Here is a 26638-nt window from a genome sequence, read left to right on the forward strand (position 1 = left end):
AAAGGATTAATGGAAATTGAAGCCAGGGAAAAGTTGAATTAATGTGGCTTTCATGAGTCCATCTTACCAGGTTAAGCTTTTAAGAAAAGAGAAAACTGTTTCTCAGGGAAATAATTCTAGGATGATGATGTAAATCTGTACTAAATCTCAAGACCAAGAGGTTCTCAAACTTTTTTGATGGGAGGCATATTAAATTCATCCTTCCACTGAATAGTTCTATTAATGTTTAGCTCATGCTCTCTGCTCCTCTCTAGGTAATCTACTTGTCTCATTCTCAACCTACTGTTCACGCCTTTTCTCTGCCTGGAACAAAATACTTTCTCAGCTTTGTGAAATCCCATCCTAACCCTCCTTTAAAACCTTATCAAAAAATCATCTCTCTGAAAAAGCATTCCCCGATCAATCCCTCCACCTTTCCAGTCAAGTCATCCAGCCAGTCACAAATTTACATATAAACACACACACACACACACACACACACACACACACACATACGCATATATAGTTCCTTGTTAATTGTTTGCCTGTTCTCTTATTCTCAACCATGGGAAGCAATGTGGTTTTATGGATAGAGTAGGACTCAGACTCAGAGGACCTGGGTTTTAATTCCAAGTCAATCACCTGTCTGTTGTGTGACCTTAGCCAAATCACATCTTCTCTGTGCTTCAGTTTCATTATCTGTAAAATGGGCATAAAGTACCTGTTCTTTCTCTCTCTCAGACTGTGAAGCCAGGAGGGACAAGAATTGTGTCCGATCTGATTATCTTGTATCTAATCATCATCATCATCATCATCATCAATCGTATTTATTGAGCGCTTACTGTGTGCAGAGCACTGTACTAAGCACTTGGGAAGTACAAATTGGCAACATATCGAGACAGTCCCTACCCAACTGTGGGCTCACAGTCTAAAAGGGGGAGATAAAACCAAACATACTAACAAAATAATCCACTGCTTAGGACAGTGTTTGGCACACAATAAGCACTTAGTGAATACCATCATCATTTCCTTCAGCACCTTCTGTACTCTGAATCAAATTGGAATTTTTTATGATGATGTTGAGGACTCTAGTTACAACCCTAGCTCGGGGAATCTGACAGTTAGCACAACCTTAGAGATCTCCACTAGGGAAGTCTTGTCTTATGCTGTCGAGTCGTTTCCAACCCATAGCGATACCATGGACACATCTCTTCCAGAATGCCCCACTCTCCATCAGCAATCGTTCTGATAATGAATCCATAGAGTTCTTTCGGTAAAAATACGGAAGTGGTTTACTATTGCCACCTTCCATGCAGTAAACTCGAGTCTCCGCCTTCAAGTCTCTTCCACGCTGAGGTGAGTTTTGACTTGTAGTAGATTGCCTTTCACCCACTAGCCACTGCCCAAGCTAGGAATGGAATGGGTAGGACTCTGCTTGACTCTTCCTCCCCTAGCTGAGACTGGTAGAGTACTGGAAACTCTCCAGGTGCGACCCAGAGAGGGGCACTAGGGAAGTACCCACCAGTAATCCCACTTTCCAGGTTGAGCCGGGAGCACAGACATCACCAAATCACTGTGATTTCAAGTTTTTCTGGCTTCCATTCGTGGTCCTCCCTGAGAATGTCCTGCATGGCCTCAAGACCGGGGAAAGGGCAGGAGAAGGAAGCAGCTAACATTATTCAACTCCAGAAAGATAATAATAATAGTATTTGTTAAGCACTTAGTATGTGCCAAGCACTGTTCAAAGCACTGGAGTAGATACAAGATAATCAGGTTGTCCCACATGGGGCTCACAGTCTTAATCCCCATTTTACAGATGAGGTAACTGAGGGACAGAGAATTGAAGTGGCTTGACCAAGGTCACACAGCAGATAAGTGGCAGAACCAGGATTAGAACCCACATCCTCTGACTCCCAAGCCCACACTCTTTACACTAAGCCACATTACGTCTCTAAAATAGCCAGACAAATTAGGAGGCACAGAAAAGAAAGACTGCATGCACCATGGAACTGCTGCTTTGTCTCTATAAATTCAACTAGGTGTTTGCTAGCTGACTCGGGGAAAAGGGAGAGAAAGAGAGAGAGAGAAAGAGCGTCCAAGACAGAGAGAAACTCTCAAGGAAATAAATGCAGGAGACATAGGGAATCAGAGGGGACAGAGAATGAAAAACTGAGCAACGTAGATGAGAGAAACTGAGCTCTCTAGAAAGGAAAAGAACAAATCAAAAAGACAAAATGATAAATTAGGAAGAGAGACAGTGAAAAGAGAAATAAAGGTAGACAATAGACAAGAGAGGAAAGAATGGTAATGATAGTCACAGGCACTAAAAGATTAGCAGGGTTAAAGAGAAGACAGTGATAGAGATAGACAGTGCTAGACTCTGTCCCACCTAGTCACCTGGTATTTACTCCTGCACTTAGTACAGTGCCTGGCACATAGTCAGTGCTTAACAAATACCACGATTGTTATTATTACTATCAGTCAGTCTGTGAGGGAGAGACAGAAGGAAGCAGAGAGATGCAAAGGCTCATGGTCCCTCATAACCAAACACTTTTATCAATCACATCTAGGGTTAAAATGAATAAGAATCCCATACCCAGATGCTGTGTAAAGGAGTTTTATATAGACATATTATAATTTATATTCTTAACGTTTGATCGGAATGTCAACTTTTTGGACCCCTCATGAAATGTGCTTAGTACGGTGCTCTGCACACAGTAAGCGCTCAATAAATACGATTGAATGAATGAATGGATGTGCCACAAGGATCTCAAGTGGCCACTAAGAACTTGGAGTCTGATTTTACAGCCAAAATATAACACTATTATGAACCCAGTGAACGAGTCATCACCTTACCCAACCTTTCAGTGGGGCCTCAGCTCAGGCCCAATTCCAGAGATTGGAGTTTACTCTGGAATAAGGCATTTTCCATTTGGGATAAGATTCCAAAAGCAATTGTAGAAGAAGCAAACTGAAAAGAAAGCAGCTATATCCAAGATTAAGAGTTATTTACATTGGAATTAAATGAAATGATGGCTTAGAACTGAAAACCAAACTGAAACCATATGTAAACAATAAAACTATGAAGAAATATCTCTTCGGCTTTATTACAAGAAGTAAATAGCATAACTTTGTTACGGATAGAAAGGAATAGAAAGGTCAAGTGATGCTCTTAAAGAACCAAATTAAATCAATGAAAAGAGACATTATAATTATGTCCTTAATCTTGTGAAAGACTATTAGAATTGATCACTGTACCAAAGAAGCAGCAGTGGAAAGTCACTTCACTTTTCTGTGCCTCAGTTACTTCATCTATAAAACGGGATTTAAATCCTTCTTCTCTCAGACTATAAATCCCATGTGTCAACTGTATCTGTGACTACAGTTTCTACCCCAGTGCTTAGGACAATGCCTGGTACATAATAAGCACTTAACAAATGCCATTTTTGAAAACAGAGCACTTGGGAGAGTATTATACAATAGAGTTGGCAGACATGTCCACTGCCCATAAGGAGTTTACAATCTAGAGGGGAAAACAGGCACTGATATAAGCTATGAATATGTAAACGGGTGTCACGGAGCTGAGGGTGGGGTGAATAACACCCCAATAATAACAAGTGCTTAAAGAGTACAGTTCCAAGTGCTTAGGTTATGTAGAATGGAGAGGTTGTAGGGGAGATTAGGGATTAATTGTGGATACTCTCTTGGAGAAGTGATTTTATTAGAGCTTTGAAGGTGGGGAGAGTGGGGGTCTATCATATATGCATGGGAAGGGTGTTCCAGGCAAGAGGGAAAACGTGGACAAGGGGTTGTGGAAAGATAGATGTGAATGAGATACAGTAAGTAGGTTGGCAAAAGAGGGGTAAAGGATGCTGATTGAACACCTTAAAGCCAATGGTAAGGAGTTTCTGTTTGAAGCACAGGTGGATTGGCAACCACTGGAGATTCTTGCATAGACTGAATGTTTTTTAGAAAAATGATCCGGGCAGCAGGGTGAAATAATGACTCTAGTGGGGAGAGACAAGAGTGAGGGAAGTCAGTGAGGTGGTCGATGCAGTAGAGAAGGCAGGATATATTTGGGATGAGTGCGGTGGCAGTTAGGATGTAGAGGAAAGGGCAGATTTTAAAATGTTCAGAAGGTAGAATCGATAGGATCTGTGACCGATTGAATGCGTGTGTTGAACGAGACAGATGAGTTGAGGTTAATACCTAGATTAGTACAAAATCACCAGGATTTGATTTGGTGGTAGGGGTTGAGGAACACAAGTAGTCCAAGTCTCAACTATGATAAATTTCTTTCTACTTGCTACATATGGATCAATCAATAGCATTTCTTGAGAGCTTATTTTGTGCACTATACTATGTGCTTGGTAGACAGAAGAGTTAGTAGACATGATTCTAGCCTTCGAGGAGTTTACAGTCTAGACTGGAGTACTGATACTAAACAAAGTTCAAGAAGGGGAAAACAAGAGTCTGTACATGTATATGCATGTACACCCTAGATTTCCTCTTCTTGTTCTTTTTCTTGTACTTGTGTGTGTGTGTGTGTATATATATATATGTAGACTCAAGTACATATTCTAAGCCTCACGCATCGTTTCACTTTAAGCCTCTGAGAAGTTTGGAAATGTTTGAGGTCTGACACCTATAGCCCAAGATTGCCCTGGCTCACCATCATTGCCACCCTAGTACACCACTCTATCTTAAGCCAGAGTCTTCACCAATCCTACCCACCTCCTCTGAATGATTCACAGTGTTGTAAACATTAGCCCCATATTCAATGGGATGAAACAGGATTTACTAGTATACCAACTAAATCTTTGTAAACTCATTCAAGAACCGAAGAGCAATCTAGAAGCTATAGTCAAGCTATGGTGCTGATCCTCTGGAAATTCTCACAACTAGACAGGTGAGGAGCATACTGCACGTCCTTTAAGGTATATAGGAGCTTCCCGTTTGCTCTACCCTGATTGATGACTGTGGTCCGATAGCACACAAGCAAGAAGACAGTCACATGACAATCCAGATACGCTCAAAATCAGCAAAGTGCTAAGGATAAGAACTACTTGGATGAAGCCAGAGTTAACCTACTTGCCCTTGGCAAGACCAACCATGGATCTCCTATAGAGACCACTAAATTTGTACTTGATAGATAAAAGACTCTCCAGTGAAGCAGAAAGAGTCAAATACGTTAATCAGATCAAGAAGAGAAGCATGGGGAAATAATTACTTTATCAGTAACATGTCAATTTTATCATCTACACTCAAACACGTGGCTAAAATATCAGTGTTAGTAGCATCATTTTCAAACCCCAAAGGACAAATATATAATTTAATAGTGGTTAGTCAAAACATGAACTAGCTTCTGAGGCTTGCAAAATAGACGACTATTTAATGTATTCTTTTCCTTTTTGAAATAGCCTTCCTCATTCTCAGATCACTTTCCTTCAGGCATTTTAAAGCTTGCCATCTATTTCTTTCAGCTATAATGATTTATGGCTCAGGCTTCCTGCCAGAAATTAAACTTGGCTTTGCTTTTCTGTCATAACTATATCAATCAACCGTTCTGCAGCGGAGCCTTACTTCTGCAGAAGCCACGGGTACAAGAGCCTGGTGACCCTGACGGGTGCCAGCCTAGTGTCAGTGATGACTTATTTTCTTGTTGATCACCCAAAAAGGGTCGGTGGGGTAAAGGTAACTTCCTTAAGCAAATACAACTGCGTTCAACCCAATTATATTTACCCCAGTGCTTAGTACATGCCTGGCACATAGCAAGCATTTAAATACCATTATTGTTATTATTAATAATATCATTATTATTATTATTATGTGTGCTTTGTTGAGCTCTTTCAATTCAGCTTCCATCCTCCTTCTGCTTTGGCCTCAGCTGCTAAATCCTTTTGCTCAGAAGTGATTTCCGTGCTCACCTTTTGAGCTGACCTGGGAAGGCGACACAAAAGCCCTCGAGAAAGTTGGGGGTTCAGGGCTACTTGCCGCCACCCCCACCCCAGAAGAAGCCTCTTGGTTGAGGAGACTCGTGCGGACTTCCACAAAAATGGTTTGTATGCATTGGTTGGGTAGGGACCGTCTCTATACATTGCCAACTTGTACTTCCCAAGCGCTTAGTACAGTGCTCTGCACACAGTAAGCGCTCAATAAATATGACTGAATGAATGAATGGTGCACGGCGTATCTAATGAAACACACGCGATGTCATATATCTTGTGTCTGATGCCAGGAAGGACAATCAATGTTCACTCTAGAATAGACATCAAAACCCCACCATGCCAGGGGAACTCCTTCCTCTGACCACTCTGGGACTTGTGCCTGCCCACCTCACTCCATCAGGTGGGATGGAAAATAATAACAATAATAATAATGATGATGGTGGTATTTATTAAGCACTTACTATGTGCCAGGCACTGTTCTAAGCACTGGGGCAGATACAAGATAATCGGGTTGGACGCAGTCCCTGCCTGGCACAGAGCTCGCAGTCTTAATCCTCATTTTACAGATGAGGCAACTGAGGTACAGAGAAGTGAAGTGACTTGCCCAAGGTCACACAGCAGAAAAGTGGTGGGGCCGGGATTAGAACTCATCACCTTCTGACTCCCAGCCCTGTGTTCTATCTAATAGGCTATGCTGCAGGACTCTTCGGCAGCAGTGAAGCAGAGAAGCAGTGTGGCTCAGTGGAAAAAGCCCGGGCTTTGGAGTCAGAGGTCATGGGTTCAAATCCCAGCTCCGCCAATTGTCAGCTGTGTGACTTTGGGCAAGTCACTTCACTTCTCTGTGCCTCAGTTCCCTCATCTGTAAAATGGGGATAAAGACTGTGAGCTCCCCATGGGACAACCTGATGACCTTGTAACCTCCCTAGCACTTAGAACAGTGCTTTGCACACAGTAAGTGCTTAATAAATCATTGTTATTATTATCATTATTATTACTCTCTAGGAGAGCTATCCAGTTCTTATTTGGGGGCAAACTCAGACTTTTACATTTGAACTATGCAGCTCCCAGAAATGTTGTGTGGGTGAGAAAAAAATTGTGAAAAAGAGGTTTTAAGTTCTTAGATTAAAAGTATTTAGTAGGAATATGTTTCGATAATGCATGAGATTAATCTCAATGTTCTTCACAGAGATTGAAGGGCTCGATCATGCATGAAAGAATTACAGAAAACTTGTCGAGATCTTTTACGGGAACTATTTTCTTGAAAGGAGGTTGGAAAAGTGCTCTCTTCAATATTGTGAAAAATCAATCAATCACTTAGGTTACTGAGCACTTACTATGTGCAGATCACCCTGCTAAACGCTTGTACAATACAACAGAGCTGGTCAACACATTCCCAGTATCTGTGGTAAAACTGTGATATGGTTCTATCTCTTATTGGCTATGTTTGCAGATTTTAATTTGGCTACAAGCAGAAGAAACAGGAAATAACATATTGTAGGGGCTGTGGGCTTTAAAAAGACACACTAATATTTTTATGCAAAATAATTTGGTCCCTACAATATTAACCATATAGCAAGAACTCTATTTGATCCCGTGATTCACTTAACAGATATCTTAGGAGGCAATCAGTGATAACACTTAAGCAAGATGGAAATGACGGGTTGTCAATAACTGATCACACTAACTTGATTTTGTGCACGAACAATGACAATAATAATAATGATAACTGTGGTACTTATTAAGCACTTTCTATGTGTCAAGTACTGTAAGAAGCAGTGTGGCTCAGTGGAAAGAGCACGGGCTTTGGAGTCAGAGGTCATGGGTTCAAATCCCAGCTTCGCCAATTGTCAGCTGTGTGACTTTGGGCAACTCATTTTACCTCTCTGGGCCTCAGCTCCCTCATCTGTAAAATGGGGATTAAGACTGTGAGCGGCCCGTGGGACAACTTGATCACCTTGTATCAGCCTCCCCGGTGCTTAGAACAGTGCTCTGCACATAGTAAGTGCTTAATAAATGCCATCATTATTAAGTGCTGGGGTAGACACACGATCGTCAGGTCCTACTTGGGGCTCACATTTTACAGAGGAGGGAACTGAGGCACAGAGAAGTTAAGTGACTTGCCTGAGTTCACCCAGCAGACAGGTAGCAGAGCTGGGATTAGAACTTGGGCCTCTTCACTCCCAAATCCATGCTCTTTCCATGCTACTGATGCCAGTACAAACTGGGTCTTCTAATCTGCTGAATCCCAGTCCCTTGTCCACTGGTTGAATTAAGCTCACGGCCTATGAATCTCAGCAGAATACAAACACATCTGGCAGTCAGACATTTTCAGGCGGGTGTTTGTGTATGTTGGGATCACTGCCCACTCTGCTTTTCATTCCAATTCTATTAGCATTTCCAGGCATAATACTTAGAATGGTAGGGATGCCTTCTTAGGTCTCTAGAGTCTTTCTCCTCTCTTCAGAAAGCTTTTAATATTTAAAAAAAAAAAATTATCCCAGGAGATTTCTTAACATGCTGCTGTTCCACATAGATTTAGATCTCTCTCAGCAAGGAAGATGAGGCTAGCCCAGTTCCACCATTCATTCATTCATTCAATTGTATTTATTGAGTGCTTACTGTGTATACAGAGCACTGTACTAAGGGCTTGGGAAGTACAAGTTGGCAATATATAGAGACGGTCCCTACCCAGGAACGGGCTCACAGTCTAGAAGGAGGAGACAGACAACAAAACAAAACATGTGGACAGGTGTCAAGTCATCAGAATAAATAGTAGTAAAGCTAGATGCACATCATTAACAAAATAAATAGAATAGTAAATATGCACAAGTAAAATAAATAGAGTAATAGAGAATAAACCTGGGAGTCAAAAGGATCTGGGTTCTCAGTTCTCATCCCAGCTCTGCCACTTGTCTGCCATGTGAGCTTGGGCCAGTCACTTAACTGCTTTGTGCCTCAGTTACCTCAGTTACACTGCTTAAGAGAAGCAGTGTGGCCTAGTGAATAGAGAATAAACCTGGGAGTCCAAAGGATCTGGGTTCTCAGTTCTCATCCCAGCTCTGCCACTTGTCTGCCGTGTGCGCTTGGGCCAGTTACCATCACTACCCCAGTGCTCAGTTCAGTGTCTTGCACCTAGTAAGCGCTTAATTCATTCATTCATTCAATCGCATTTATTGAGCGCTTACTGTGTGCAGAGCACTGTGCTAAGCGCTTGGGAAGTACAAGTTAGCAACATATAGAGATTGTCCCTACCCAACAGCGGGCTCACAGTCTAGAAGGGGGAGACAGACAACAAAACAAAACATGTGGACAGGTGTCAAAGTCGTCAGAACAAATAGAATTAAGCTATATGCACATCATTAACAAAATAAATAGAATAGTAAATATGTACAAGTAAAATAAATAGAGTAATAAATCTGTACAAATATATATACAAGTGCTGTGGGGAGGGGAAGGAGGTAGGGCGGGGGGGAGGAGGGGATTAAGGGGATTAAGACTGTGAGCTCCTTGTGGTATATGGACTATGTCCAATATGATTAGCTTGTATCCACCCCAGGAGTCAATACAGTGCCCGGCACTTACTATGTACCATAAAAAAATACCGTACCATTATACAACTAACTGCATGTTCAACAGCGTTTGTACTACTGGGAAAGCATTACGGCAATGACTCTGTTCTATCATTTGTTGTTCCATAGGTGAACTGTTACAATGGGAGCACCCAGAATATGGACATTTAAGGACTAACTAGCACGATTTGCTATCCAAAATCAGAAAGTAACATTTCGGCCCAGGATAGCATGGGTTTTCAGGATGTAGAATGCAAATCAGGCAAGTATACCGATATTGATTTATCAAACATTTTTCCATTTGCAATTCAAGAAAAATGAACCAATAAAAATATTTAACAATTAGAAAGTGACTCAGAACAATTCAAAGTGCTTGATTAGCTGAAAAGATTTACCAAACATAATTGATACCCTGCTTCTTGCCATTTCTTGTCTTAAATTACAATGCTGTTGGGAAAGTTTAATACATTGCATATTATTTCATTGGAACTGTATTCCACAAAATACTATTAAAAACTAAAATAAACAAAAAAATAAAGTCCGCTCGGTGTAACTGCTTTGGAGTTACTCTTTTTTTGTCCTTAAATCAGAGAAGTTGAGTGGTTTCTAATATTGAACATTTCATTTTTCCTACACCGAGACATAGACAACTTGCTAGCAGTCTCAAACCAGCAATAGAAATGATAGCATTTAGTCATCCTGATCCATGGTGAAGCGGATGGCCTCTGGGTGACAGAAGTTTTCCCTTTGAAGAGATTCTATCTGTTTAAAATGACTGAAAGGGCATCCAACCACACTTAGGAAAGGCAAAGTGAAAGAGTGGATTGTGCTGTCAGAATGACTGAAGTGTCCTACGGTTCAATAGAGAATAAGTGCCACGTGAAAGGCAATCTGATAAAGTGAAAATATTAATTAAAAACTGGTTCAATTTCTAATAGACTGCTGCCCTCTCAGGAACAGCAGCTTATGATTGCAGAAACTGACTTAGCTCAATGCATTTACCAGGTTCTGCTGCTGTTTCCAATAAGAAAAATCTCTGTGAGTGACTTTGAGTTTGATCTCTACAGAACTGCAAGGAGGTTTGCAAACAACTGAGTATTCAAAACAGGGAATTCCAAGTTCACCTGGTGTCCAGAGTAATAATGGGCTATAAGATGCCCCTGAAGCTCTGTGACCTTCAAACCAAAGGGGATACATATGTGGGTAACTCCTTTATAACTCTGGCTGTGTAAAATTCATTAAACAAAATCATCTCTAAAGTTATTCATTCTGTCCTAACGCTGACAGAGAAAGCAAAATGGCAAGGGGTGTCACCTCCCCAGATTGGATTAACTATCTGTCAGGCTAATGAAAGCACAAACTGGGGACTAGTCAACCTGGAATATTCTTTTTTCCTTTGTACTGGGCTCTGCCTCTTCATTTCCTATTCTGCTGGATTTGGAAGAAGTGGGATCAGGTACACAAGGAAAGTGGAACAATATAACTACATCCACCAAGGGAACGCTGCTTTCTCGCTATCGGGCACAGTAAGGTTGAAGTCAAAGTATTAATTTTGTATTCTTGAGCCAATTCTTTCATAGACTTTTCTAGCACGGAGCCCTGATACATGAATCAGCAAGAAACCATTCTTTCAACTGCATATTATCTCATTCTGTGGTCCTAAATTTCCCCTGGAATTTTGTCCACATTTGTTTTTCACTGCAAGAAAGAATAGATCAATTCATGGCTATCATTTAGAAAGAGCCATATTGATGCATCAGAGTAGTTGGCTAAAACAACCCACTCCGCTCACTCTTCAGTGAGTGGTCCAGAATGAACGTACAGAGCTTTCTGACAGCAATAATTTTAAGGATGATAGAGGTACAGCTTATTGTGTCCTAAATGCCAGGGTAAAAACACAGGATAATCAGATCAAACACAGACCTTGTTTGTTCCACATGGGGCTCACAGTCTGAGGGGAAGAGAAAAGAGGTGAGAAAACAAACACAGAGAAGTTAAGGGACTTGCTCCTGGTCACACAGCCAGTAAGTGGTGGAGTCAGGATTAGAACTCAGGGCACCTGACTGCTCTCTTCAGCAGGGTACACACTTCTCACAGTTGCCACAACTGTTAGCAGCAATTGAAGGTAAAGGCAAAATCTCTGGGTCAATTTGCAGGAAAGAATTCAACCTAATTCTTGATCTGCACCATCTATATCATATTTTGCATTTATCCAGCAGACTCCAGAAATGATAAACCAACATGAACTTCCATTTTTCCTAAATAGGGCCCAAGCACCTGTACCTGGACCCGGACTGGAAGTCAGAATGACCTGGGTATTATTCCTGGCTGCGCCACTTGTCCATTGGGTGACCTTGGGAAACTTTTCTGTGCCTCAGTTACCTCATCTGTAAAATGGGGATTAACACCGTGAGCCCCAAAGGGGACCTGATTATCTTGGAACTGCCCCAGCACTTAGTGCTAAACACAACATAAGCACTTAACAAATACCATCATCATCACCTTAGCATCTTTCATAGCTCCCTTTTGCATTCCCTGCTCTCCCTCACGAAGGTGGCTGAATTTTCTTCAGTGAGTAGTGTGGTTCCATCCCATCTCATCTCCCACCATAGCCTCCAACTGAACCCTGTTCCCAGCTTCTTTCCAGGTCTCCTTCCTATTGTTATTATTCCTCTTCCAGCTGCCCCTATCTTTCTAGATTCTACAGAAGAGTCATCTACAATCGCTGATCTGGTCATGACATTTCCCTACTTGGAAGTCTACTCTGATGTCTGGTTACTGTTCAAGGCAAATTCATACTTTTGACCACAAGTTTCAAGGCTCTCCACTGAGCAGATTCCCTTCGCTTTACTGCTGTTTTCACTCATTTCACTCTGGCTATCTTTCTCCACTCCAGGCAGACACATTTCATCACTGACACTCACACCCCTGTGAGATGAGGGAGGGATTAAGGAATAGAAGAGGAGACATTTAGTTTCCTCCAAGAAAATAAATGAGGGAAAAAGAGAACCCAATTGATCCAGTATTCTCACTTGGCCCTTCTCATGTGTGGTAGGAATGATGCAAGGGTTTGCCCTACACACAAGAGTTTCAGTGAGGGATGATGATAGAATTCTACTGGTCCTCCATGTGCGGTGAAGAGAGTAGCAAACAAAATTATGCCAAGTTGAAGGAAGTTGAGTTTTACAATAACATTAGAAACAATGATTGCCTTAACTACAAAGAATGTTTTTTGAGAGGAAAAAATGTTCTAGTCAAGATCTGTAACTAAGCCAATGATAAGGTAAAAGAGATATCAATTAAAGAATAATATGAACCCTACTAGGTACAAAGACTTTGTTTAATTCCCCCCTGTGTGTTTTTCCCCCATGTTTGGCACATTGTTCTGCATACAGTAAGCACTTAATAAATACTAATACCACTACTAGGTAACTTCAGAACCAAAGGGGATATATCTTGGCTACAGTGTCAATCCAGTTAACTTTTCACTAATAGTATCACAAAAAAATAAGCAAACAGCTTTGCAAGAGAGATTATCAGATAGATTAATTTTGAAAAAGTGAAAGGATTAAGACTATAAAGTTGCAATTGAAGAAAATTTCTCAACTTAATTCAGAGCAATAAACTCTAATTCGGTACCATTACCATTCTGCTCTTGTTTCTAATAAACCATTCTTTAACTAAAAAGTTCATTTAAATGCAGTCCCTTCACCTCATTGCTGAAGTATGGATTTATCAGCTATGTCAATGAAGGCAATGGTGCAGATGCTCTTAGAATGTTAGCTTTCTGCTTCCTTCTCTCTCCCTGATTTCTTCTTACTTTCCATCACATTAGTTAGCTATTTGAAGGTTTAAGCTACAATAAATCACTCTAGCTGTGAGAAGTAAGTCTACAGATTTGTTTGTTCCTCTTCCTCCATACTGCAAGTGATGAAATTATGGGACCTTTCCCCCTGACAACTGTAGGTGAAAAATTTTCACACCTGTGAGGTTTCACAAAGATGCTTTCTATACCAACAAAAAACACTTTTATTAAACATTTATGGGGGAGCTCAAGTTCAATAAAAGTAAAAGAAACTCTGCTGATATTATTTGGTATTTATCTACCCTGTTCCAAGACAAGGAGTGAGTGGATTAAGAGAAATGAAATATGACCAAGGGTAGAGTTCAGAGAACAAAAATAACATTAGGACTGAATGTTAGGATTCAGGGAGTGCATTGCCTGAATGGGGAAAGGGAAGACATATATTCTAAGGAGTTTTTGAAGGAGGGGAAAAAATAATTAGGACTCATCTATTTTGGAAAATGTGCAAAGACATAAACTGGAGAAGTAGTTAAAAATTCATTTGGAAATCACGAGTAGAAGCAGATTTCATTTGAACAAGCTTCTTAGGAAACTCCAGCTATTTTCAATCAAGTAGATGAGTGAGTAAGTTGGCTCTGACTTCAAAAACCTGGGCGTACATTCAGCTAACGCAGACCAGCATATAAAATAACTAGATTCAGGTACCATTTTGGCACAAAGCAAATCTTCTTCTAAAATGAGCTTAATTCTCTTCCTCGTGGGAGAAATCCATAACCATCAGAGACAATCTCAGGTGATTGCAATCCCTGATGTTTGGTGCCTAGACAGAATCTGAAAAGCCTGAGGGCACAGGCTACTCTACCACGGCACTCTGTAGATCAAAATGCCTATAATTCTACCTCTGGGATCAGAAATGTCTTCTATCTAGGACACAGCAGTGCAAGAAAGGTAGACAGGCTTAAAACCTCAGAGCATTTTGAAAGGAGATGGGAGTTAGGATGGAGGGAGCTGCTTCTTCTTTTTCTTCAGCATCTGTGGTTTGGGAAGACAGATTTTTTTTTGCACTTTTCCCCAACCAAGAGAATCAAATTTAACATGTACCAATTCCTATCCCACTCAGGTTGACAGATTCAGAATGAGATGTGTGAGCTAATCTACATGTTTGAAAAACAATGTCATAAGAATAACAGTATATTCTATTCAACTATGATAAAATAAATGGCATGCTGCTTGTATTTCGATAGAATTCTGTACGTTCTGTCAACCCCAATTACCTGCTTGGAAATTCTGAACCAGATTTGTCCTCAACTAAGGTTAAAAGCAGATAGGGTTTAGTGATACATATATATAGTCACAATGTGTATACACACATGTACACATGTGTGACTGTGAGCCCACTGTTGGGTAGGGACTGTCTCTATATGTTGCCAATTTGTACTTCCCAAGCGCTTAGTACAGTGCTCTGCACATAGTAAGCGCTCAATAAATACGATTGATGATAAATACGATTGATGTACACACACACAGAACACATAGTGAGCCCCAAGTTGGGCAGGGACTTTGTCTGATCTGTTTATATTTTATAAGAACTTAGTACAGTGCCAGTTATTATGATTCATGTCATATGTCAACCTCAAAGATGAAGATCTTCAGAAACATTCATCTTTGTTTTTGGAGTTGGTATTACTACTGGTGAAAATCCATCCATGTGTGTGAGTGTGACTGAAAAGATCTGAGGGTGACCAATAATCCCTTTCACATCATTGCACATAAAGATTATTCCTTGCTCCTCTAATACAGTTCCTTCAAACAGCATCAGTAAATGATGGCTATACCCTACAGTCTTCAGCCTGTCCTCCCCAATAGGAGGTGGAGTTAAAGTGAAAATAATTCATAGATATGTATATATTGAATTAAAGAGAAAATTTTAGAGAAGTGTTGTAAGCCCAGAACTCTATTCTATTGTAATCTCCCAAATTCTTAGGATACTACTATAGTAAGCACTTAATACATACCATGGATTAATTGATTCTGCAGTACAAACAAACCCTAACTTGTAAACATTTCTAGTGCTGTTCTACCATTCAGATTAGTTTTATTCAAATCACCTATTTTAGTTCAGAAATAAGTCCTGTTGGAATTAATCTGACTTCTATTTTCCTAGGAATCCCACTGCACTAAAATGATTCAAGTTGGTTATAAAGACCTTGATGCATACTGTTTTTCTTCTAGCCAAAGTATTCATATTATGGTCTTGTTTTTCCTAACAAGAGATTTCTTAATATGTTCTATTTAAAGAACTTGTCCGAATTACTCTGTCTTATGGGGATTCTTAACAGTGTAATAATAACTTGAATACCTAGCAAGAAGTGTAAACTCTCTAGTATGGTGAGGACTCAAAGTGAATATATTTATATTTTGAATATGAATTAGAGCCTGGCAATACTGTCTCTGTAGCAGCCCAGGTCTGGGATTAGGAAGGTGGGTTATTTTCACTTGGGCCCCAATCAGTTACTTATGGTCTTTATGAATATGGAGCTACACATTCCTCCTCAAGTTTCTACCATTCTTATGCCTTCTCGGTGTACTTCAGGTTTCCCATTTAAAATGGGAATGCTAATCCCAGCAGCAGTAAGGATTAAGGATGACATTATTTGAAAGGCTTTCTGAAAAGAAAATCGATAGATTCTTCAGTGGAAAGTGGTGAGATAATTCCAAAGTATTACTGAAGTAGAGAAGCAGCGTGGCCTAGGGGAAGGAATACAGGACTGTGAGTGAGGAGACACAGTTTCTATTCTCAGTTCTGCCACTTTCTTGCTATGTGACCCTGGGCAAGTTACTTAACTTCTCTATATCACAGTTTCCTCATCCGTAAAACGGAGAGTAGATCCTGTTTTCCTTCCCACAGCCCTGGAACTCCATATCACACAGGGCTTGTGTCTGTAACCACCCCAGTGTTAGCACAGAGGAAGTGCTTAACAAAACCACTGGTGATGATAATAATAATAAGAATGATAAAGATAATAATGATAATAATAACTACCACAACTCCTGGACCTGATACTCCCATCTGGAGCTCCTGAGGAGACCACATCTCACTCTTAAGGGCAGTGGAGGGAAGAGCCACCTGTCTCCAGCCCCTCGTTTCATTCCCCATTTTTAGCAGCGTAGGTAGGCCTTATTCAAGGGAGAATTTCTTCAAGCATATCATCTGATTTCCACAACAATTCTTTAAGATTATTAAAATGATATCTGAGAGGAGCAGAGCAGGAGGCTTGTGCTGAATTACAATCGGTGCATGTACAACAGCTCCCTCACCCTCTGTCATGCTTGTGCTTAGTACAATTCACCATGAAAGACGTTGACAATTCAAGGGGATGGCAAAGTGCCTTTGAACCCGTTGCAAGAGAACACGTCTCTCCCCTCACCAGTCAGGCCTCAACTCAGTTATGGTATGGTGGGTGTTGGGAGTGGGATAATGGGGGTAGCAAAGGGGGGAAACAAGGGCAGTGTCAAGGCCTGAGGTGGGAAGGGGCTGTCCTGCTAGGGGCTGTCTCTTTGGTTGCTGCAGCCCTGCCTCTCCCTCCCTGCTTTGTCCAGAGCCTTGGGGAGACGCTCGTGAAAAGTACACCATCAAGGACATTAAATAATTTGGATTGTCCTCTTCCTATACATAGTTATTTATCATTCACAATTCCTGAGCTTGCAGCTATTAACATAATTCACTCAATAATAACCATAATGATGACATTTATTAAGCACTTACTATGTGCAAAGCACTGTTCTAAGCGCTGGGGAGGTTACAAGGTGATCAGGTTGTCAAGTCATCTGTGTTAAGTGACTTGCCCAAAGTCACACAGCTGACAGTTGTAGGAGCTGGGATTTGAACCCATGACCTCTGACTCCAAAGCCCGGGCTCTTTCCACTGAGTCACGCTGCTTCTGAACATACAAATCCAGAAGCTCTGGTAGGTTGATCTCCCTCAAATTAATAATAGTAATAAGTATGGTATTTGTCAAGTGCTTATTATGTGCCACACACTGTTGTAAGCACTGGGTTAGATACAAGGTAATCAGGTTGTCCCATGGGGGGCTCACAGTCTTAATCCCCATTTTACAGATGAGGTAACTGAGGCCCAGAGAAGTAAAGTGACTTGCCCAAGGTCACACAACAGACAGGTGGCAGAGCTGGGATTAGAACCCATGACCTTCTGACTCCCAAAGCCGTGTTTTATCCACTACCCCATGCTGTTACTCTACAATCTAGTTAATATGCTCGATTTGCCATCTAAGGAAAATGGTATTTTTCCCGAATATATTCTTGCCCTTGCACTTCAGCATTATTATGTGCCTTTGCTTTGCAGAGCTTAACTTATCTTTTTTTGCTGTTACCAGGGTGGAAACCTTTCTGACCATATTCACGTAAACAAAGAAATGGAGAAATAAATCATGAAGTCCAGCATGCCCTGCCGGATCACAGTAAGAGTGATATTTCTTACACACTTACCATATTCCGAGCACCATACCAAGTGTTAGGGTAGATAAAGAGTTGGAGACTGACAGAGAGAGATAATAACGTGGCAATCCCTGTTTTAAACCAAAATGAAGTTCACAAAGCTTCTATTTAACTGTGAGATCTGTATGGTAAATTGAACTGTTTCATCTCCATCTTCTACATCAAAGAGCAAGATAGGATCATCAACAATATGGTGCTGGAACTTGGTTTATCCTTCAGCGTTGATGCAATGCTAAACACAGCGTGGTTTTTCTGGGCAGTGAAATAAGTCACCTCAGTGGTGTTTATTGAGGCCCTGCTATAATCAGAGCACCGTACTACGCTCATGGGAGAGTACAATATATGGGTTTAAATCATATGCTTCGTGACATCTGAAGAGGCTGAACATTGAGAATGCAGTATATTGCACTTGTATTCAAAGAGATTGATGCCTAGTCTCCTATTGCTTGAATGGAATTTCGTTATGATCTGTGGCTTTGGAATGCATTTCAAACAAGGCCTTCAGAAGGACTAATAAACATTTCCCGGTTGTACCCGAGAAGTCTGTGTGCAGGCGATGCCCTGAAGAGGGATATTCTGAGAGACTAAGATTTTCTTGACTGAGTTCCAGGACAGAAGCAGATGGGTATAGTAATAGTACTTGTTAAATGTGCAGAACACTGTATTACATCCTGGAAGAGAATACACAGATGAGTTTTAGACCTAGTCCCTGCCCTCTACAATCTAAAAATGGTAGAGATTGGAGTAGAGTTTTAACCTGGCCATTTCCAATGTAGCTCTGCTGGAAAAGACAAGTGTGAATGCTAGATGAGGTGAGTTCCCGCTGTTATCCGAGGTCAGCCAGGGAGAGAAATATGCGAGAGGTAAAACAGATTAAGAAAGGAGCAGAGGAGGTATTTCGGTCAGGGCTAAATCCAGACTTCTTTCGAACCAAGAAAACCCACAGCTCAGGTGAGAAAGGAAATTGGCTGTTTCATCTTCCTGCTCCCTGAGGAGACCGGGGAATGTGAGCTCCTCAATACTGGAGCTAAACAACTGATATCAGGGCTCTCTCTAGCCTAACTCACAGTAGACCTTCTACTCCTCAATTCCCTTCCATTCAATTCTCACATTGCCAAACATCCTATGTGTCTTCACACTGCACCTAGATTATTTCAACAGCTCTCTTGCATCTCTGGGTTGGGGCTATAGTTTAGAGGGCTGGGACAAGTTTGACAAATTCAACATTTCTTTGGACCGTTGGCAACTCTCAGGATCTTAGCTTCCATTTTAGGACCCAGGATCCCTAGATATACGAACTTGGCACTCTTTTCCTTGGTTAGCAGTAGTAAACTCACAGTATTCCTTTCCCTGAATGAAGGAGCAGGGAACAACAGAAAATGTTGCAAGAACTTCATTCCTGATCAGCAGGGTGCACAGTAAATGAAACTCATGTTGCTTTCAATCATTCGGTACTTGTTAATTTACTACTCTCAATTTGGTGCAGTTTAATTTCGACAAAGTTTTCTAATCATTACATGCTCCCAGAGGCAAACATAATGTATTCACAAGAGCAACCGCATTCCTGCTCATTTCTATATGAAATTCCTATTATGTGGATAGACATAATATGGAAACAATATATCATGCAGATCCCTGTTTCGCATTTATTACCTACATTTATGAAATAGCGAAGATAGCAATGTGACTGCTTCATTTTATATTTCTAAGATATGTCACCGATAGAGAAAAGATAAAATGTCTTTTGTGATAACTATTTCTCTTAATGAAGAATCTCCTCTCTGACCCCAGGATATCAAATGATAGCAACTCCAGCTGGGGAAGTTCTTTATAACTACTTTTTCTTTGTTATTTATTAAACTAGATTTATCCAAGAAGTTAGAGTGGCTTATCTTCTAAAAAAAAATCCTTCCTTTCCCAACTTCATAAGCTTCACCAAAGAGTCCTTATCAAATGCCCATGATTTTTAGAACCTATGTATATAACAGCTACTGTAACTGAATAGCAGAAACCCTTTGCTTCATAGATTTCAAGATAGCATGCCTTCCATCAAAATTATTTCCCTTAAATCATACAAAATTGTTATTATCAATTTTCTTCCTAGGCTGTCATGTTCCTGAGATAACTTGAAATGTATTCCCTTTATAACTCTGAATACATATAAATCCAAGGTAAGTCAATTATTTCCTCACACCGAGGGATTTTATCTAGGAGAGAATATTTAAAAGTATCAGTTACACAGCCATGCTTTCTTTTCTTGTCTAAAAACAGAGAAACAGCATTATGACTGCTCATTATTGGAAGCCATCAAACTGTCTGTACAAAAAATATTAATATTGCTCGACTATCAACTCTCACTATTTGAAAATAAAACTGTTTCATCCTTCAAAGTACGTACAGATTCAATGAAAACAAAAACTCCTTGCCATTTTCCTTATTCTTTGAATGGATGCCTGGGTGTTTGCTGCAGAGAGTGGGTGGGAATCATCTACAGCAGTGCTTAAAGTGTAAAAACATCTCTTAACTGGAATGCCAGCAGCTCACCTCCTCCCCGCCACGGCCCCCTACACCAACCCCACCACCCGGGAGGCAAGAAGCCTTTCCGAATTTTGTGTTCAGCGATGGTTGCCTTGGCAAGGGAGAAGGCTGACTCTCCCAAAGCACTATTGCCATTACGAAGAATGACCTTCTATTTGGTAAAGTCCTCCAAGATAAGCACATAAAACTCTAGATTATCTGGCCTCTTCGTCCACCGTCTAGGTGGTTTAAACTTTAGTCGCTGGCCTAACTGCTAGTAGACAGAGTCAGGGAAGAAGGAAACAGGACCTTCTGGTGAGACCCATTCCTACCCTTCTCAGAGTCACCTCTCTGTCGTCCTAACACAACCCTCCGGAGCACCCCCCTCTGCCTCTTCTCTGTCCCATAGTAGGGCGGCAATCTCCAAACCACCCCCTTTTCCCTCTCTGTCTCCTGGAGACACAATGGCACCAACACAACCTCCCAAGGCTCCATACGCCCCTTCTCTGTCCCCTGGAAGGGTGGCGGCTTTGACACAAATCTCTCTCCACCTCCTCTCCGTCCTTCCTCTACACCTAGCTGAGAGGAGATGAATGTTGTGAGGCAATGGGATTGGGGACAAGGAAAAATAATAATAATAATGGCACTTGTTAAGTGCTTACTATATGCAAAGTACTGTTCTGAGTGCTGGTGTAGAAACAAATTTATCAGGTTGGACACAGTCCCTGCCCCACAAGGGGCTAATCTCTTAATCCCCATTTTCCAGATGAGGCACAGAGGAAGTTCAGTGACTTGCCCAAGGTCACACAACAAAGTGGCAGGCTGGGATTAGAACCCCAATCCTTTGGATCCCAGGCTAGTGCTCTATCTACTAAGCCTCGCCGCTCCTCTATTTGTTCCTTTCAGTTCAGTTCAAAATGACTCGCTATTCATATGGCCAGATTATCTGTTTTTTATAGGACTACAGCCTCAAATGTGTTGTAGGAACCTTCCTCTGCTCTTCCTGCAGCAAGAATGGAAATGGAACGCAAAACCACCATCAGCGTCTCCATCTAGACTGTAGCGTGGGAACTGTGTCTACCAACCTTATTGTATTGAACGCTCCCAAGCACTTTCAGCGATCTGCATAAGGTAAGCATTCAACAGACTGATTGATTGATTGAATCAAGACTGCCCGTGCAGCAAGAGCTCTCAGTAGTTTGAAGTTTATAGCAGTTAAACTTCCTGTTTCAGTCTGAAGAAAAAATTGCTTCCTAGATCATCATTCTGACCGCAAGTGGATTAAATCACCTTAAGTTTCAACTGGGCGCTTAGAAAACCTGAACCGTAATGATTGTTTTGACCTTGATATTATGGAGTTTAGGTGTCCAGGCTCTTTAAATCCCAGATCATGGAAGAAAGATCAGAAAATGATCTGCAGAAATCCCACATACTGAAATCAAGATGAGAAAGTACCCACAAGGGACCTAAGTGTCTTTACCTAACAGGAAAAAGCGAAACAGCGGAACTAGGGACTTCATGAACATTCTACGTAGAAGCCAAAACTGAGCCCAGAAACAAGTTCAAGGCTGAACTACATCCACCATGTCCCCCTCCCAAGTTTCCACGACAAGAAGCTCTCAATAAATACTATTCATTGATTGACTGATTGACCGGACAGGAATACTGTCAAGATTCATTAAATTTAAAGCACTTCATAACCGAAGCCTGGTGAAGAGCAATAATCATAAAAATATATTCTTAACTGAATCATCCTGGGGGTGAAATTATATCTCACACCCTACTGACTAGCTTTTCATATTCTGAGGTTTATGGCCTCATTATCCAAATATTCAAACGTGTCATGGCTCTTCAAGATCTTAGGGTAGGAAAAGGTGCCAGACTTCCCATAGCAATTAGACTAACCACTGTAATTAATGCCCACCTCCTTTTTATGTATTTGTTAAGTGCTTACTACGTCCCAGGCACTGAACTAAGCACTGGCGTAGATGCCAGCCCGTATGGGACTCACAGTCCTAATCCCCATTTGGATGAGGAAACAGAGGCACGGAGAGGTTACGCAGCGGACAAGTGGCAGAACCAGAATTAGAACCCAGGTCCTTCTGACTCTCAGGCCTGAGATCTCACAGCTAGACCATGGCTTCAAGGCTCTCAATCAGTCATTTTTCTTTTACGTATCTCCGTTCTTCACTATTCCTTTTTCTGGGATGCTCTCCCATTTTTCACAGTGTTCATAGTACTCTGGGCTGCAGTAGATACTCACATACATTTGGCACGTGCTTTTCAATTTCCCATTTGATCTGCCACTTAAAAATAAAATAATGTTACTGCCAGGAGCGGAGATTTTGACTCATGCAGCATCAAATACTAGGAGAAGACCCATGGAAAACAAAATCCATTCTTCATGCATATTTTACGCGTAGGTTAGGACACAAAAGCCGACATTAAAAGAAATAATTTTCAGAATTTTCCAATCGATGTCAGCTGCTTCAAGAGTTCTGTCAAAGCTCACGCTCAGGGAGTCGACTCACTTATTTCAGATTCCTTTTAGAGTAAATTTGCCAATCTTTTACTCCTATAATGAAGGGGTTTTGCTGTGTTTCTCAAAGAAGCGTTTGAAATTCCACTTGTAACTTTTCCAAAATCTCACAAATCTAAGCCCATCATTATTCTGCCTCCTCTTAGGGGATGGTTTCTGATTTCAACACTTGTCTCTTTGTATATTATGTTACTCTTAAGCTCCTCCACTCTTAACATATTCCTCCAAACAATCCTCTTCTCAGTCTGTTTTTGCAGAATAACCAGCAGATTACCAAAATAGTAATTATGCTAACGACTGTTCTCATCAATGTCAAAATCTAACTCTACTTTAAAGAATTTTACCCCTGCCAATTGTCAGCGCAATTTTATCTGGGAGCCAAGATTTGAAAAGACTAGTTGAAATGCACATTCTCAACAGATCTTGATAAACTCCTGGGTCAGGATGATTTCAAGTTTTCAATTCACCACTGACATACAGCTATGCTGTTCATAATAGAACAAACATTCCCTTCTATATTCCCAACTAATATTTTGTCCCAGAGGAAATGTATTGATGTTTTTCATTACAAATATGCCTACGCAAATATGATTCACCAGAACACCGCTAATAGTTCTACCGTGCTCATTCTAGCAGCGGAAGAAAAACTGCTAGGGCTGACAGGAGTATTGTTTAATCTACAGAACTATACAAAGTCCTTTGCTTGCTTTCATTTTTATGAACTGTAATGTAGCACTGTCATTTCCATAAAAGGTGAGAACTGTGAAGGAATACGTTATTTCTGAAAAACAGAAAAGTAACACCATTTTGGAGAAGGTGCAGTTTAAGTCCTGCAATGTAAGGGACCTAATAGGGATAAAATGGGGATTCATTCAGTTAAACAAGGTGGGTTCTCAGAAATGGGACTGGGACACAGTGACTGTAGAATTGTCCTTGTTTCTCTAATAATAGGTAAGCCATCTGTCTGGGATGATTTGGGTGTCTTCTTGCCTAGATGGGGAGATGGATGCAAGACATCCAAGTTCCCTCATCTGTGAAATGGGGATTAAGACTGTGAGCCCCATGTGGGCCATGCACATGCAAACCTGAATAGTTTGCATCTACCCCAGTGCTTAGTGCGGAGCCTGGCACGTAGTAAGCACTTAACAAATGCCATAAAAAAAAAATAAAATGGAAAGTGTTGGATGAGGAAGGATGGGGTGGGGCTCCTTTCCCTGAATAACTTCCCAAACTTTGGCTTCATATGGCATCACTCCAGGAAGAGATTTGCACCTGACTTGGAACTCACTCTAGCTGTATGTAGGCTACTGTTCAGACTATTCTACAAACTGATCAATTGCTCAAACTATCTGGGAAGCAATTGCTATTGAATGGAAGCTGGAGAAGTATGGTATGCAACAATGGCAAGCAAGCATACTCTCTGTCTGTCTGTCTGTCTGTCTCTCTCTCTCTCTCTCTCTCTCTCTCACACACACACACACACACACACACACATTGCAACTAAGGAAAAATGAAACTTGCTAGCTTCTTAGTCCCCAAATACAAAGAGCGACCCAGAAGGCAGGGACTTGTCATCATATCGAAAGCAAATACGTCTTTCATTCACGCAGAAAGACATCCTCAGCCCGTAGGGAAAAGAGACTGGCCCATTTCAGTCTGCATCAATGCCTCATCAACTCAGCAATGATCGCTGTTACATTCCAGGGAGAAATACATCAGCTCATCTCAGCTAGAAAGGAATGTCAGGATTGAGGCCTATTTTATATAGGCAGACTGCCAAGTCTCTCTAAGGACAATATCAGAAAATACATAAGGCCCACCCTTAAAATGAAGGAGGTGCGGTGAACTTTGTGAGAGAGATGCTATTAAGAATGCCCGGCCCACCAGACATTGCCACTGTGCATTTGTTTTCCTGCTCAGTAAAATGTGAAAATCAAGTTTGGATTGGTTTGTCTTTCACGGTCTGCTCATGAGGCAAGGTTCCCCATAAAAATGCATCTTTGAGAAAATTACGTTTTATTCTAAGGCTATCTTTATTAGCAAAACCACCCTCTCATTTGCCTCAGAAAAGAGGAAGCTTGGTGTAGTTTGGGAAACTTAAATGTGGGTGGTCATGATGAGCGGGACATTGCAGTAGCAATAATGGAAGCAGGGGTTAAGAGCTGTTGGATTTGCATCCCTAGGAGTGAGCATAAAATCTCACTGGATAGCTCTGGTAGTGCCCCAAAGTATGCATGGGAAAGAAGGAAAAAGAAACAAGCCAAATGTGTAAGGAAATTGCTGGAGACATCTGAGTACAGTGACACTAAATAGTTAAGAAGCTAGTGGAGTGGTCGAGTAGATGTTTAATAATAATGATGATGGCATTTATTAAGCGCTTACTATGTGCAAAGCACTGTTCTAAGCGCTGGAGAGGTTACAAGGTGATCAGGTTGTTCCAGGGGGCCTCACAGTCTTAATCCCCATTTTACAGATGAGGTAACTGAGGCCCAGAGAAGTTAAGTGACTTGCCCAAAGTCACACAGCTGACAATTAGCGGAGCAGGGATTTGAACCCCTGACCTCTATGACTCCAAAGCCCGTGCTCTTTCCACTGAGTCACGCTGCTTCTCTATGTTTCCAACATATGCAATGTTCTCAGGTTCTAAAAAACTTTATGTGAAAATAGAGTGCAAACATCTAAATACAGTTTCATCTACCTGCTCTCCTCTACCAAAGAATTGAGTCTTCCATCCATCAATCATTCAATCAACTGTATTTACTGAGCACTTACTTCTGTACTAGGCACTTAGGAGAATACAACAGACTTAACAGACACAATCGCTACCATCAGTGAGCCTACAGCCCAGCAGGGGAGACAGACACTAGAGTAAATTATAGGTGGGGGAAAGATAAAGTTTAAATTGCTGAGGGTGAGAGTGGGGACAAATACTTCAGTGCTTATGGAATGAGGGCCCAAAGCAGAGGTGATACAGTACTTCCCCCTTCTAGACTGTGAGCCCATTGTTGGGTAGGGACCGTCTCTATAGGTTGCCAACTTGTACTTCCCAAGCGCTTAGTACAGTGCTCTGCACACAGTAAGTGCTCAATAAATACGATTGAATGAATGAATGAAGGAATACTTGGGAAGACACGATAGTAAGCGCTTAATAAATGCTATCATTATTATTATTATTATTATTATTATGAGAGAATAACCAGGGGAGACTTCGGGAAGGAGATGTGATTTGATGCACAATAAATTTCACTTTTCTTTTCCCATCTTCATTTTAACAGAGTCCAAGCACTGACCTTTTCCAAGTGCTGTAAGCGCTACAGAGTCCAGTGCAGTGCTGTTTATTTGATTTCTAAATTTTTATATAGTTTTTGGTATTTTTAAAATGCTGACTATGGGCCAAGAATGAAGCACTGGGGTAGGTACAAGATAATCGGGTTGGACAGAGTCCCCTGTCTCACATAAGGTTTACAGCCGTAATCACCATTTTACAGATGAGACCCAGAGATGTAAGTGACTTCCCCAAGGTCACAGAGCAGACAAGTGGCAGAGCTGGGATTAGACTGTCTTCCAGGCCCATGCTCTTCCCACTGGGTCATGCTGCTCCCTATCCTATCCTGTCCCATCCTTATTGAATCTTCAGTCGTACTAGCGTTCCTACTACCACTGTAAACTCACTGAGATCTCAAGAAGGACACCATTTTTTCTGGGTAATGATTCTACAGAGCCTTGTCAAGGACATCTTTGGGGAGCTCATGGAATTTCATCGACC

At 41.2% G+C, this 26638-nt stretch overlaps 1 protein-coding gene and 1 non-coding gene across 2 annotated transcripts in view; both read right to left on the minus strand.

Annotated features, from left to right (window-relative positions):
* Positions 1–26638, minus strand: part of ADCY2 (adenylate cyclase 2) — a 269135-nt gene that overhangs the window by 92003 nt on the left and 150494 nt on the right. The gene's annotated exons all lie outside the window — the stretch shown is intronic.
* On the minus strand, positions 1346–1483 carry LOC119948975. Its single transcript, XR_005457074.1, has one exon. It is a non-coding gene; the product is annotated as a small nucleolar RNA SNORA7 (small nucleolar RNA).

Source organism: Tachyglossus aculeatus, chromosome X3 (genome assembly GCF_015852505.1).
Source record: "Tachyglossus aculeatus isolate mTacAcu1 chromosome X3, mTacAcu1.pri, whole genome shotgun sequence".
NCBI lineage: Eukaryota > Metazoa > Chordata > Mammalia > Monotremata > Tachyglossidae > Tachyglossus > Tachyglossus aculeatus.